The following is a 15,740-nucleotide window of genomic DNA, read 5'->3' as shown; positions in this document are numbered from 1 at the left end:
AGAGGATCATAAAAGGAATATAATGTATTGAGAAAGGTTAAGGGAACCCAAGTAATAAGATCCCGGGTATGATCCCTCAAACGATAAACGAGAACGAAAGTTAAGCGAACCGTATAACAGATCAGCGGTCATTAGCCAAGTAATTAGGAGTTAATCAAAGAGGTTAGTGGGTGATGATGTCATCATACCAATAAGAAGGAAACAAGTGTAAAAGGATGACATAATCAAGATGACCTAAGCATGGCCTAGTAGATATTTTGAATTGGTGGAATATTAGCAAAGTGTTTTTAACCATGGTAAATTCTAAATATGGTTAATTAAAATAAAAGAGAAGCAACCAAGTAATTCACCACACAATTAGTCAAAGGGCAAAACAAGAAGCATTTCACTTTCTCCCCCTTGAAAGCTTGCTCTCGGCCAAAACCAGAGCAGCAACTTCAAACTGCCGTATCTCCTTCAATACTCACTCAAATTATGTGTTCTATAGCTCGTTGGAAAGTTATTGAGATGGACTACAACTCTTGTTCACAAGTCTCTTCCAAATAAGCATGGTAAAACCTAACTTTGTGTTCTTGATTTCTTTGGAAACATCAAGCTTGTAGGAGGCTCCCTAAGGTTTCCTAGCAACTTAACACCTCCCAAGGAAGGTATAAACTTCAAACCCTAGCTTTGATTTTATGATTCCATTAAGTTTTATTGAAACATTATTAGTATTAAGGCTTGATCTTTGATTATAAGTAGTTTTGGTGGATTTGTTTTGGATTTGAATATTGGGTCTTTGATTGGTTGGATAAATTGGTAAAATTTGGAGTTGGGGACTGAGTTGTAGTATTATGGTTGAATATTGTTGTGTTGGTGGTTGTGAGTGAATTGATGAGAATTTAGAGTGATAATTAAATTGGAAATCGTGTAAACATAACCGTCATAATGCCCGATTTTCCTTAACTGTTCTGTTCTGAACTTTAGGACCCGTGAACTCACTGTAAGATTCTAACCTTTTCCATTTTTAGATAGTTCATGTTACGAGCTTCGTTTTGATATGTCATTCGCCTAAATCCGAGTTACGAGCGATGAGAAACGACCGTTTTAAGTAACGGCGTTTCGCGAATGAACCATTACCCCTCGCCTTACTTTGAAACCTTGATTAAGGACTTTAAATGACTAAATGGGATATGAAAAAATTATGTAAAGTGTATTAGGCAGTTGGTAAGGCACTCGCAAAAGAATTACCTTAAAACTCTTAATGGTTAATTTATTAAAAATGGTGGAGCCAAGGGTACTCGAACGACTTAGGTGATTCGTTAAGCGTAGGAGTGACGATAAGCGAATGTTAGGGTTCAATTGGTTAAAGTCTAGTTTCTTAACTGACCGGGGTTTAATTCCGACTTATGTTGTTGTTCATAGGTTATCGGACCCACTCTAAGCTTAAGTCTATCCGGGAGCACTCAGGCAAGTTTTCTACCCGTTATACTGTTGTTGTGATGTATACATATGTATATGCATTATCTTGTGATAGATGCATGATGGTTAATTAGCAAATTCTTGCGATATATTGTAGCATGTGATATGGTATATATGCATGCCTGTTTCGTATTCTTGATACATATATCTGTTGATTCAGTTGATAATACCTATGCTAGATATAAGCGGTAATTTGCATATACCCTTAGTATAGGGGACCCAAAGGTGAATATTTTTCTAAAACCGGGAGTCGATGTTCCCGAGTATAATATATTTATATATATATATGAATAGTTTTCAAAACTATTATTCGGATAAGGTTTATTCGATAACTTTATTTTATTAATGAATATTATTTTGAATATTCATTCGAGGGCTTATGACCCCGTTTATTTTATTAATGAATATTATTTTGAATATTCATTCGAGGGCTTATGACCCCGTTTATTTTATTAATGAATATTATTTTAAATATTCATTCGAGGGCTTATGACCCCATTTATTTTATTAATGAATATTATTTTGAATATTCATTCGAGGGCTTATGACTCCGTTTATTTTATTAATGAATATTATTTTGAATATTTATTCGAGGGCTTATGACTCCGTTTATTTTATTATTGAATTTTATTTTGAATATTCATTCGAGGGCTTATGACCCCGTTTATTTTATTAATGTATATTATTTTGAATATTCATTCGAGGACTTATGACTCCGATTAATTACTAATTATTATTCTTTATTTTATTAAAGAATAATGTGTCGATCATCAAACTCACTTTTGATTATTCAAATAAAGATACTTTCGTATAAGTATATCTTTGGTTATTTAATATTCATTGCAAGTATAAGTTTTAAAACTTCTACTTCAACTATTTTTATAAAGATTATTCTTTATGAGTAATTATTTAAATAATAATATTCAGATATTTCTTAATATATTGGGACTGATTTATTTTATTAAATCAGCATCACTCCAAACATTCTTAAAAATGTTTTGCGAGTCTTCAAAATGATTTTAAAAGTTAGAGCGGATCCCAAAACTCATTTTTATATTTAAGATCATCCTTTCGAAGGGGATTTAAATACTCGCTCAAAACCTGAGGGATCCGGCTTTGTGGTGTATTGTATATTCGCAACAAGGTTGCTATTTTGATAAAAGAATTTTTGATTACTTACCCAACACCCGGGAAGTAAAATTCTTGGAACAAGTTAATCCATTAACAGGCATCGCCTGGGAAATATCGGTGAGTTCTCCTTTCCAACTAGATACGACTTCTTGGTGGAGCCATATCAACAAGTTTCTACTTGGGGAAAGGGGGAACGAGCTTTATGTTTTAGAGTCATGGATTTCATCTGAACTAGGAGTGGCGTAAGTAGTCGAGTGGCGCCGGCCCAGCCTTATTATATTGGCCCAAATGGCCCGGAAGTTCCGCTAAGACGGTCCATTCCTTAGGAGTCCAGTGTTCGGTTGACAAGTAAATCCGACAGGTTCTCCTCTACATGTAGAAAATGGTGGGGTTGCACTACTACGACTGATCATCGTAAGTGGTCTTCCTGGCGCGGCAAACTCCCGTAATAAGTTCATCATCCAATTGGATATTTCTGCAACACTACCCAGAGCACTTCAATAGAAAGGCTACGGTTGGGCGATTGTTGAGTGTTGGCAAGGTCAAGTTTTCAAAATGATGTTTGCATCAAATGAAGTATCTCGTAACTTCATTTTATTTTGATGATATTTTAAAGATTGATTCTATAAAAGTTTTGTCTTGTAGCTTAATCTATGGGATGAACTATTTATACATTGAACGGTGGTAGTTCAAGTAGTATTCAGAAAAGATATAAGTATATTGGAGTATCTTGTAACTTCATCTTTTAAACTTATATCTAGTTAATGATTGTCTTATGAATGACAAAGGTTTCAGAAAAATGTTGAGACAAGGGTAGATATATGAGATCACCTTGTAACGATATTTTAATACAGTTATAAACTGGAACTCTGTGGATGTTATACATGTCAGAGGATTTCAAATATTGTGAAAAGTATATATATGTATATATATATACTGAATATTTTGCGACTTGGTCGCGTTAAGATATCAGCTTGGTTCATTTCTTTTGACCAAGACTTTCATGAGTACTATGAGAATCCTCATATATTGTTAATCATTATACATATTATTTTGGTGGGCTTGTTGCTCACCCTTGCTTTCTTCTTTCATCACACAACAACAGATAGAAAAGATGAACAAGACCAAGCTTCCAATTCGCAAGCGGTTAGAAAATGTTCTACAGTTTTCTGGAAGCGTTGATGCCGCCGTAGCTGAGGTAGGAGCTACCAATAGGCTAGGTTTTCAACTATTGATGAACCAGACTTATGTATAATATGAATTGTAATAATGGCAAAGAAATGTAAATCTAGTCAGAACCTTCTTGAGGTGTAATGGCTTATTATGTGGAATAAAATGACTTGTGTTATTTTTTTGGTATTCATCTCTGAGACTATAACTTGTGGAGTGTGTGTATATTGTGGGGTCACAGTACGGAGTAGTTGATTGTTTATTTAGATTGGGTGTTATTAAGGGAAATGGAACTCGTGACAACCCGAATCCCCAACCCCGGATTTGGGGGTGTTACATTATAAGTAATTATATAGGCAAAGTAGTTCTGAAAGGTTACATGCATGGTAATATATATGAAGCCAGACTTTCAACAAACTCTGATGGTTCTGCAATCTGTCTGTTGAGTAGAGCATCAATTGAAGAAAGTTGGAATTGGCACAAGAGACTCTCTCATTTAAATTTCAACAACATAAATGAGCTAGTAAAGAAAGATCTTGTGAGAGGACTTCCAAAATCAGTATTTGCTCCTGAAGGGCTTTGTGATTCTTGTCAAAAGTAAAAACAAAGAAAATCTTCATTCAAGAAAAAAACTGAATCCTCAATTTCTTGAGCCTTATCACTTACTGCATGTTGATCTATTTGGTCCAGTCAATGCCATGTCCATTTCAAAGAAGAAATATGCTATTGTTATAGTGGATGAGTTCATAAGATACACTTGGGTGTATTTCTTGCACAAGAAGAATGATACTGCATCTACTGTAACTGATCATGTCAGATAGCTGGATAAATTGGTCAAAGATTCTGTTAAAATAATAAGAAGTGATAATGGCACTGACTTTAAGAATTCAATCATATAAGAGTTCTACAAAGAACATGGAATTAAGCAGGAATTTTCTGCACCTGGAACCCCACAGCAAAATGGAGTTGTAGAAAGAAAGAACAGGACTCTCATTGAAGCTACACGAACTATGTTTGATGAAGCAAAGCTGCCAACCTACTTTTGGGCTGAAGCTGTGCAAACTGCTTGTTTCACACAGAATGCTACAATCATAAACAAGCATGGAAAAACACCATATGAGATGGTGAATAAAAAGAAGCCAAATCTGAAATACTTTTATGTATTTGGATGTAAGTGTTTTGTTCTTAAGACTCATCCTGAACAGCTGTCAAAATTTGATCTAAAAGCTGATGAAGGAATTTTTGTTGGATATCGATTTTCCACAAAAGCCTTCAAAGTCTACAATTTAAGAACAAGGGTTGTCATGGAATCTATCAATATATCTTTTGATGATAAAAAGATTACTGGACTTGAAGATTTCAATGATCATGATCAGCTGAGATTTGAAAATTTAAATTCTGATTCTGTAAATTCTGATGGCTTAAATCCTGATCCTGTAAGTTCAGATGAGTTAAATTCTGATGTCATTGAAACTGTGGTAACTACTCCAAGGGAAAATGCACCTGTTTAGGGGAGCAAGCTGAAGATCCTACCACAACTCAAGACTCTCAAGAAGTATCAGAACCTGTCACTGGCTCTTCAAGTTCTGATTTATTAAGTTATGATGAGCCAAATTCTGATAATTCTGGAAAATCTGATTCTTCAAATCATAAAGGATCCAACTCAAATTCTGAACTCTCAGAGATTATAACTACAGGGGGAGCATCAGAAAATGCTGATGGAGATAACATGGATCATGGGGGAGGATCCAGTTCTAGAGAACAACTTCCATCTACAAGGAAATGGACTAAAGCACATACACCTGACTTAATAATTGGAGATCCTGAAGCAGGTGTCAGAACTAGAACTGCAATATCAAATGAATGTCTCTATCATTCCTTTCTATCTCAGACTGAACCAAAGAAAGTGGAAGAAGCTCTTCAAGATGCTGATTGGGTACAAGCAATGCAGGAAGAGTTAAATGAATTTGAAATAAATAAAGTCTGGACCCTAGTGCCAAGACCAAAGAATAGATCCATTGTTGGCACAAAATGGGTGTTCAGAAACAAAAATGACAGTGATGGCATAATTACAAGAAATAAAGCAAGGCTGGTTGCTAAAGGTTACTCTCAATATGAGGGTATTGACTATGATGAAACATTTGCTCCAGTTGCTAGATTGGAAGCCATAAGAATCTTTTTGGCTTATGCTGCTCACAAGAAGTTTAAAGTCTTTCAAATGGATGTGAAAAGTGCTTTTCTCAATGGAGAATTGGAAGAAGTATATGTTGAACAACCTCCAGGATTTGTAGATCAAAAATTTCCTAATCATGTTTACAGACTTGATAAAGCACTTTATGTCCTTAAGCAAGCTCCAAGAGCATGGTATGAGACTTTAGCTCAATTCCTTCTGGAAAGTGGATTTAACAGAGGTATAATCGATAAAACACTATTCTACCTCAACCATGGAAATGACTTACTTTTGGTATAGATATATGTTGATGATATCATCTTTGGTTCTACAAATGCCAAACTCTGTGAAAGGTTTGCAAAACTAATTCAGTCAAGATATCAAATGTGTATGTTGGGAGAACTTAACTATTTTATAGGACTTCAAGTCAAGCAAAATGAAGAAGGTACTTTCATAAATCAATCCAAGTACACCAGAAATTTATTCAAGAAATTTGGAATGCAAGACTGTTCAACTGCATCCACTCCCATGGCCACTGCAACCAAGTTAGATAATGAAACTGGAGCAACAGTAGATATTACTAACTATAGAGGTATGATTGGCTCTTTACTCTATTTAACTGCAAGTAGACCTGATATCATGTATGCTACCTGTCATTGTGCAAGATTTCAGGCTGATCCAAGAGAACCTCATCTAATAGCTGTGAAAAGAATTTTCAAGTACCTCAAGGGTATAGCTGATCTAGGATTATGGTATCCGAGAGAATCAGATTTTAAGCTAATAGGTTACTCAGATGCGGATTTTGCCGGATGTAAAATAGACAGGAAAAGCACTAGTGGAAGCTGCCAATTTCTTGGAGGCAGATTGGTTTCTTGGTTTAGCAAGAAACAGAAATCAATTTCCACATCAACTGCAGAAACAGAATATATTGTTGCAGGAAGCTGTTGTGCACAGATTCTTTGGATGAAGAATCAGTTACTGGACTATGGGTTTGAATTTTCTAAAATACCCATTTACTGTGATAATCAAAGTGCTATTGCTATGACAGGTAATCCAGTTCAACACTCAATGACAAAGCACATCAGCATTAGGTACCATTTTTTAAGGGAACATGTGATGGAAGGTATATTGGAATTACATTTTGTTCCAACATATCAACAACTAGCAGATATCTTCACAAAACCACTGTGTGAAGCTACTTTTACAAGACTGGTAAATGAACTTGGAATGGTTTCAGGTTCTTTCTCAAAATCTGTTTAGTTTTTGTTCTCATGCATCAGACTTTATGATCAATATTTACAAATTGTCTTATCTCCATGTCATTTGTGCTTAAATTGTTATATATTAAATACTGATTGTTATCTGATGTGATTCTTTATACTCTGATAGTGTTTTAAATATTCTGTGACTATTCATTCCAATAAGGATTACTGTGCTAGATGCTGACCTAGTAGTCTTTAACATACTAGAAATCCCATGTTTGAATATGTTGTTTATTTGGAAATCAATTACACAAGCAAATTCTGATTTTGAGCTTAGTCAAATTTACTTTGTGTATCTTATTACTAAGTCACAAACTAGATTCTTGCTTCTTATCTATCAAATTCTGATATCAGTAAATCTTAAGGATGAACTACATGCTGGATAAGCCTCACTTATCTGAAGAAAAGAAAAGAAAAGAAAATTGAAGTCAGGTACTCCATTGAGATCTAGATTAATATATGTGAAAGGGAAGACCCAAGTGCATTGCTGATATTAAGTTATATGCATTAGAAAAGCAAATAAATTTTTCTTGGTGACTTTTCACATTCTCTGATTACTGGAGAAATACTCTGATAGCAGTTGTGACTCACTTACACTGAGAAGCCACTGTAAAAAGAATGTCAAAAGATGCATAAAATGAGCACAAACAGTTGAGGTGGACTCTTGCATAAATTTATTCTATAGTAGACTTCAAAATTAAAGACAGATTTTAAGCACTTTTCTTAGTTATGCCTTATTTCTAAGATATACTGAAGTTTATCAGACTTTAATCTTTATCTGATCATTTGCAAATGCACACACTCTCACTCCATATGAATGATGAAAATTATTGTGGTGATTAAGTTGTTTTTTGACAAACAGTTTAGAATTATTTGCATAAATTCCGAGGACAAGTTCTGATGATTAAACTCTGAAGAAACAAGTCAGTATTTGTATGAAGAATCACAGAAACACACATTCACTTTTTGAGTACATAAGCCATATTCTGATGACCATTAAATTCTGATAATAGTCAAGTTCTGATGCAAATCTTGATGGAAACTCTGATGCTTACGTGGCATTATTTATTTACTTGACTTATTTGTGGTTTTACTGTAACGGTCATATTTATCAGAAAATATTTAAGTGAGATAAAAACAATCATAATCATTTGGTTAGTGGGAAACATGTTTTCCTTGACAACTGCATGTGCACAATAATTACTGCTTATTTCTCGTGCCCACCAACTACTGCTTTAACTATTTACTGGCTGACAGGTGTAAAGTGTCTGTTTTACTTCCAAAAAGAGTTGTTGAGTGGAGAGAGTATATATATAGGAGTTAAAAGATTTACAATCTTTTACCTACTTTTTTTATTCTATAATCTCTCTTATTCTCTCTCTCTCTCTCTAATATTCTCTAAAGCTATTTTTTTATTACAGGCATTTTATTAAATATCTTGTGTACACACCATTTTCTCACTTATTTCTCACAGAAATGGCACCAAACGACATCATTTTCAATGGAGCCAAGTTTGTTCCAATCAACTACATGGCTATTCTTAGCAAGGACGAAGCTCCATCAGATCTTCACTTCGTTTAGGACTTTCTTGCTAACAGTGAGATTGGGTATGCGTTGACCCAACCAGAAGCACTCTTAGGAACTCAAGTACTGGAGTTTTGGAGGAGTGGTGTTTATGATGATGGTGGTGCAAATGGGTCCCTAAGCATCATATTCACAACAGGGGAAGATGAACACTTGGTTATATTGTCAACTATTCGACAAGCTTTACATCTTCCAGAAGACTGTGTTTACAGTTCAACAATTGAGGAGCCAGCTCTTCAACAGATGATGGCAAACCTTGGTTATGAAAAATCTTTGTCCAAGCTGGGACAATTGAAGAGGCCCCACATAAGGAGGGAGTGGAGTTTCTTTTTTGACTGCATCACCAAGGCCTTTGCAAACAAGTGCTCCAACTTTGATGCAATTCTAATCCTTAGTCAGCAAATTGGGTATGCTCTTATTACTCAATGTTATTTTGATTATGCTAGTGCTGTGCTAGGATTTATTGGGGATAGGATGCAAGATGACAAAAATACTATATATTTTACTAGATTCTGTCAACTTATTTACAGTTTTTGTAATTTTGATAAGCCCCAACTAGCTAGTGAGTTGATCCAACCCTTTAAACTTGCTAAAAGGGCCTTCACTGACTTATTATCTACTGATAATAAGAAGACTATACTAAGACCCCTCCAAATTCCTCAATCAGTCAAACAGGTCTTAGTAAACTCTGATCCAAACACCTATACTGCCATATATCCTGATGTACAACCATCCCAACCTCCATCAGCACCTACAACCACTACACAACCTACCATTTCTCACCCTCAACCAACTCAACCTACCATCAGAACATATTTCCAGCCAGCACAATCTCAACCTCAATAATCTGCTGCAACATCAAGATCTAAACCTTCAAGAACAAAATCCGTTCCTAAATCTCCAACAAGGAGAAGAAGGATGATCCTTAGGGATGAATCAGATGAAGAAGAAGCACAGGTTCATGCATCAGAACCTGAGACAGTAGAAGATGAAGGTTCAACCCATCAGAAAAAGATTGAAGCTGAAGGTTCAGATATTTTGAAGAGGAAAAGAACTATAAGTTCTGATTCTGCTTAGGCAACTCCTTCACTATCCAGGAGATCAAAGGAACAGAGAGCAGGAAGGCATTTGGCACAACCTCATTCTGAAGATACTTATGAAGCTGAAGAAGGGGATCAGGAATCTCTGATCTCATCAGAACCTGTTGTAATTGAAGATTTTCTATCCCCACCTCAAGTTAACAACACTGTTCCAGACACAGTGATTACACCTCCCGTCTCTTCTATTCATGACAATGTTACAGTTGAAGATTCAGGATTAAATCCTAAAATTGACCTTCATAGGCTGATACTTCCAACTGTGTTATATCTGGAAGCTCCTACAGTACAAGTGACAACTCCACCAGTTTCTCCATTACATGCTGATATTCCTACCACACCTATTCTGGATGTGGAAAAAGATAAAGTTGTACCAGAATCACCTTCAGTGACACACACTTTAGTACTGTCAGAAGATGATGAGTTTTCTGCAAGTTCTGGAGAGTCAGCTCCAGTTAATACTCCAGCTCCCATTCTTGGAAAGGAGGCACTGATTGAAAAGTTTGTTGAACAAGCTGCTCCTGTTCCTTGGGAAGAAACTCACAGATGAGTTGAGTGGACCAAGAAGTAGAATGAATCTGATTTCATTCCAAGCTCTAAAGTTCTGTCAGAACATATTTCCAAAGCTGATGAGCTAATAACAAATTCTGATTTCAAGCACCAACTCAAAGTCACTGCTCTAAGTACAAAATCTCTTCAAGGTCTACACTCTCAAACTCATGAAAAAGTTGACAAACTTCTGGAAAGAGATGATAAGATGGATATGGAGATCAAGCTAGACAAAAAGAGGTTTATTAGACCTATTCATGAGAAAGTTAAAGCTGTTGAGAAGGTTCGAGAAAAGCAACAAGCCCAAATTACTGAGGTCCTGTAGAATCAAGCCTCTCAACAAGCTCAACTGAATGAAATTCAATCTTCAGTAGAACTTCTTCACTCTCTCTCCTACTACCAGATGATGCCAAAAAGGGGGAGAAGGTAGTGAAGTCCAAATGCTCTAATACTCAAGTATTGAAGAAAAAGGATGACAAAGAAGATGACCAGGGAAACCCTAGCAAGGGCAAGGGTCAAGGTCAAGGGAAAAGCAACAAAGTTTCTTTAAGGAAACTAATTTTTGATGCTAGCAAATCTTCTATACAGAAGAAGACAAGTTCTGATGCTGTAAATGCTCAAATTCTGATAGCAAGTTCTGATAATCAAAATTTGATATCAAGTTCTGATGTTCTGATTCAAGGAGGTTGTAAACACTCTCAGAAGTTTTTGCAAACTCTGAAGCTCAAGGGAATGGAGACTATTGTCTACTACAAAGATCTTAAAATTCAGACACTTGATGAAGAAATTGCTAGAAGATTATTTCTCAAACATAATCCTAGAATGGATTTAGAAACTCTCAAGGAGGAAGAAGCTAAATTTGCAGCTGAGAAGACAAATCTAAAGTCTAAAGCTTCTGATGCAAAGAAACATCCAATGCCTAAGGCAAAAGGCATTGTGATAGAGGAAAAGTCAAATTCTAAGGCTTCAATTTCCAAGACAAGATCACAGATTGATCCCAAAGATAAAGGGAAAGGAAATATTGATGAACCAACAAAGCCACAGGAGATGAAGATTCCTCAAATCCTGATAAAACCTGTATGCAAACTAGTTCAAGTATTTGATGATGCTGCTGCAGTAGATGAAACTGTTCAAACACTGAAAAGAAGAAGATATCAGAAGAAACCAAGACAACCTCTGACACAGCTCAAGTTGTTCAGAATGAATAACAGCAAGCTACAGAAGATACATTAAATCCTGATCAAGTCATCAAGACATCAACCTCTGACAAAGCTCAAGTTGATTTGAATAAATTGACATTTACTGATAAGAGAAATGTGATGCCCTCAATCTCGGGGTTAGGAAATGAGGACCCACACACCCCTAATCTATTAATTAAATAAGAAGAAACCCCGATTACCTACTAACATGATCAAACAGGATAAAGTATGAGACAAGATTACAACTACCAATCATAAAATATAACTTACAACCCCAAAATAAAATCAAATATGCATAGTCGATCCCGGCTTGGAACCGACAGATAACCCATTATATCTTTACAACTCTCTGGCTAATCGCTTGCTCACTTAAAAACTTTACTACCTGCTCTGGCAACCGGAAGCCCTCAACACGATAGGGACCACCAGATATGCTCTTACGAGCAGTGCGCCTAAGCTTGTCCATCTTATTGCTTAACTTCCATGGTTAGATTAAAACAAAACATATGAGTATAAAACTCAGCAAGTAACTAAGCAACAGTTCTACGAAATAAAATCCATAATATACTTTACTAATCTTAGGGCATTCTACTTTATCAATTCTAGGTGGCAGATTTCTATTTTTAGGTTATGAAAAAGAGGTGTTATGAAGAAGATTTTTGGGCTTTCAAGGAACAAGGCTCAAGGTATGGTGAAAGCCGACATTCATTACAAATCAATAACAGGATCACAAATGATCTTTCGAATGGAAAACGACAATCTTTTCATTATAAGGAATCAATTATATGATCAACGGGATTAAAAATCAGGATTCACGAGCTATAAGCTTCATAATATCACAATCAACTCTTTTCAAAGCAATATAAACCACTTTCATTTTAAAAAAAATCTATTACTGAGTAGGAAGTTTCAATTCCTTTTTAAAAATCAATATAGAACCCTTGATTAGACCACTTTATCTTTCATTTCATAATAATAATAATACGGGTGATCAGCCCGTACCGACCTCCATCCGGTCTTTAAGGTACCAATGGCATAATTTTAGCCTTAAACTGGACTAGCCCCGCTAGCCTCTTACTATGACTGGACTAGTCCCACTAGCCTCTTACGTCCTAATCCAATCCATCAGGAATTCGTTTGGAAAACCTTGAGTTCGAAAAACTAGGTTTTCTAAATTCATTTTATCATTACCAAGAATATGAAATCATTCAGACTCTTTCAAGTCAAAACTCTTTCTTAAATTCAATTTGAAGAATTCAAAGTTAAGGGAATAAATCAGGAATAAGCAAGGTTCAATTCTAGGGATCTTGATCAATGGTAACATGGTACTCAAGTTAGGGAAACCAAAACCGTTTCAAGGATCAATAGGGAATAGGGTAAACAAGGAATGAAGCATCAGGACAAGGGGTTCGTAAAGGTACTTATAGGGTTTATAACAGTTCATGGTATATCAAATAAGTAGAACAACAAAAAGAGCTACCAAAGGGGTTGGATCAATAAGGTTATCAATATCAATTTCATAAGATCAAAGACAGGGTATCTCAAATCAATAATAGGGGTTCATTACTTTAACAGTTCAATACTCCACATGGCATGAACAATATCCTCTCTATAACCATTTACACAACTAATTAGAGTTACTTGCCTGAATTCGCTTTCCTGAAGGTTGAACTACTGCCACCTAGTAAACCTTTCCCTTTCCTAGCCTGAATGCCCTCACGCTCCGAATCTACAATCAAAACCAAAACCTTAATTAGATTCTCAACTCTCGTTCCCAGAACGTTCACTCAATAAGATAGCTCGACCATACTCTTGACTCGAACTATACGAGTATAGTTTATACACATATGCACATAGCACATAACACATTCTTTTCTCATAGCCTTTATATCTTTATATACTCAATAATCAACTTATGCTCGCTTTAATCTCGACTATACAATTATAACTCATACGAGTTCACGATTCATTCACAGCCAAATCTTTATGACTATAACTATCACTTATAGCTTTCAAAATCAATCGACTTAATTCTCTTTTCTTTTATTCCTTAATTCGAATCAAACGGTCAAATCCATGGGTATTCACATATACACACCCAATTATTCTTTGATTACTATAAATCAAGTTTTAATTTTAAGTTTATATGGCCTATTCGGCCTTCTTGCAAATATCAACCACAAAATTAATCAATTTCCACCTTAGCTCACATAAACATATAGCACAATCAAAAAGCTTTAAAAAGAATCATTTTCCTCTCTTTAACATTAAAAATTCGAACCCTAACCTTATTTATACAATCAAATTTCTCAAGAATTATATCATGCAACTTTAGTTCTAGCATCATCCATCATTTAAGCTAACATTCTTTTCTTTATTAACAAAATTCGAACCCAAACATTCACATAGATCACATATTCTCTAAAAATTACACATGCATTCACTTAAGATCAAATCAATCACTTTTAACTTATTTTGAACTTCACATTTACATGCAAAGCTATAATTTAACATGCATCTAAATTTCCATGTCGATTCTTGCTAGTAACTAATTCAATTAGCATATAATTTCGCAAAATACACTTAATATTCCTTTACCATAAGATCCATTCAGATTTTTCAAAAGAAACACATAAATCGACTTTAGTCCCTTAAGATTAATCAAGAACACTCTAAATTTCCAACAACCAAGACATGAATGCATCATTTAGAGTTCTTAACTACATTTTAACCCGTTAATTCAAGAACCTTTACAATCAATCAAATCAACAACTTATTTTCATCATAAAACCAACTTAATAAAAAAGAACCATTCGGGTTTTTTAAGAAATAACACATGCAACTATCGAAAATAAGTTTTAGGTGTATTAGAGTTCAGTAATTACATCATCACTCACCACCGGTTCACCGGAGTTCATCACCGGTGGCGGTGGCTTCAAGGTGGTGCCCTCATTCGAGGGTGTCCAACCACAAAACCCCTGATTACTTCTAAAAATCACAGCAACAAATACATCCAAGACATAATCATCATAAGTCCACATCATCTTGATTCTATGAAACAACAACTCGGCAAAATCGAACCTACACATACACACACATCCGCATACAAGTACCAAACCACACATGCAAGTGAATCAAAGCTTATATATAAAACAAGGATGAAGTTCTATGGAAGGATCCATAAAAATCAAGTGAAGAAGAGGGATGTATCGAGAGGAAAAAGAGAGAGAGAGACTTCGAGAGTGGGAGAGAAAAAGAGAGACAGAGTGATCGAGAGAGAGTGAGAAAGAAAGAGAGAGAGGGAGCCGCGAACAAGAAAGAAAGAAAAGGGGGGGATGAGCTTATATATATAGGGGCAGGGATAATTTAGTCATTTACTAATTCCCCTCTTGATTTGATTTACTCTCACTTTTTACTCCCAAAATATAGAAATTGAATATTAAATATATCCCTCTTAGAAAGTTGAATTTTTTTACGAATAACAATTTTAAGACGTAGGTCTCGAAATTAGCTTTCCGACCATTACTCATAATAGACTTTTGAGCGTACGGTTGATTTTAAATGATTTTTACAAGTTTGTGCTAATAATAGCATTTTATCACATAAAAATCAATTTAAAATGCAACGATCACAAAATAAATCCGTCTATCATTTTTAGAAAGTCTCTAGGACTATTTCGAAGATAACAAAACAAGTCTCATGCCTTTACCTTACTCAGATAATTTTATAAAAATGTGTGAAGGTTAAATAAACCTTATTTAAATCAAATAATTCCCTTAAATCCATAAAATATTAACAGATCACGATATCACGCATACAGACAAGCAAGCATATATACTAAACATCATAACTCATGTCTGATCATAAAAATTTCCCTTTTTATCATTACTCCTCTTTTCGCGTATCGGGTCACGTTCTGCCTGACGGCCCGACGCTCAGCGTTTCAATTACGCTTTATAATATCATTATCAACCGACACGTTACTAGAACGCAATACTTCACTTAAACATTCATTTCACATAATAACACATATTTCACATTTTAAATACTTTAATCCCTTTTTAGGACGGGTTCCGTTCTACCCGACGGCCCGACAACACAGCTTAATTCCTAAGCT

This window comes from Apium graveolens, chromosome 10 (assembly GCF_009905375.1).
Source record: "Apium graveolens cultivar Ventura chromosome 10, ASM990537v1, whole genome shotgun sequence".
Classification (NCBI taxonomy): Eukaryota; Viridiplantae; Streptophyta; class Magnoliopsida; order Apiales; family Apiaceae; genus Apium; species Apium graveolens.
Note: the sequence above shows the minus strand (reverse complement) of the source record.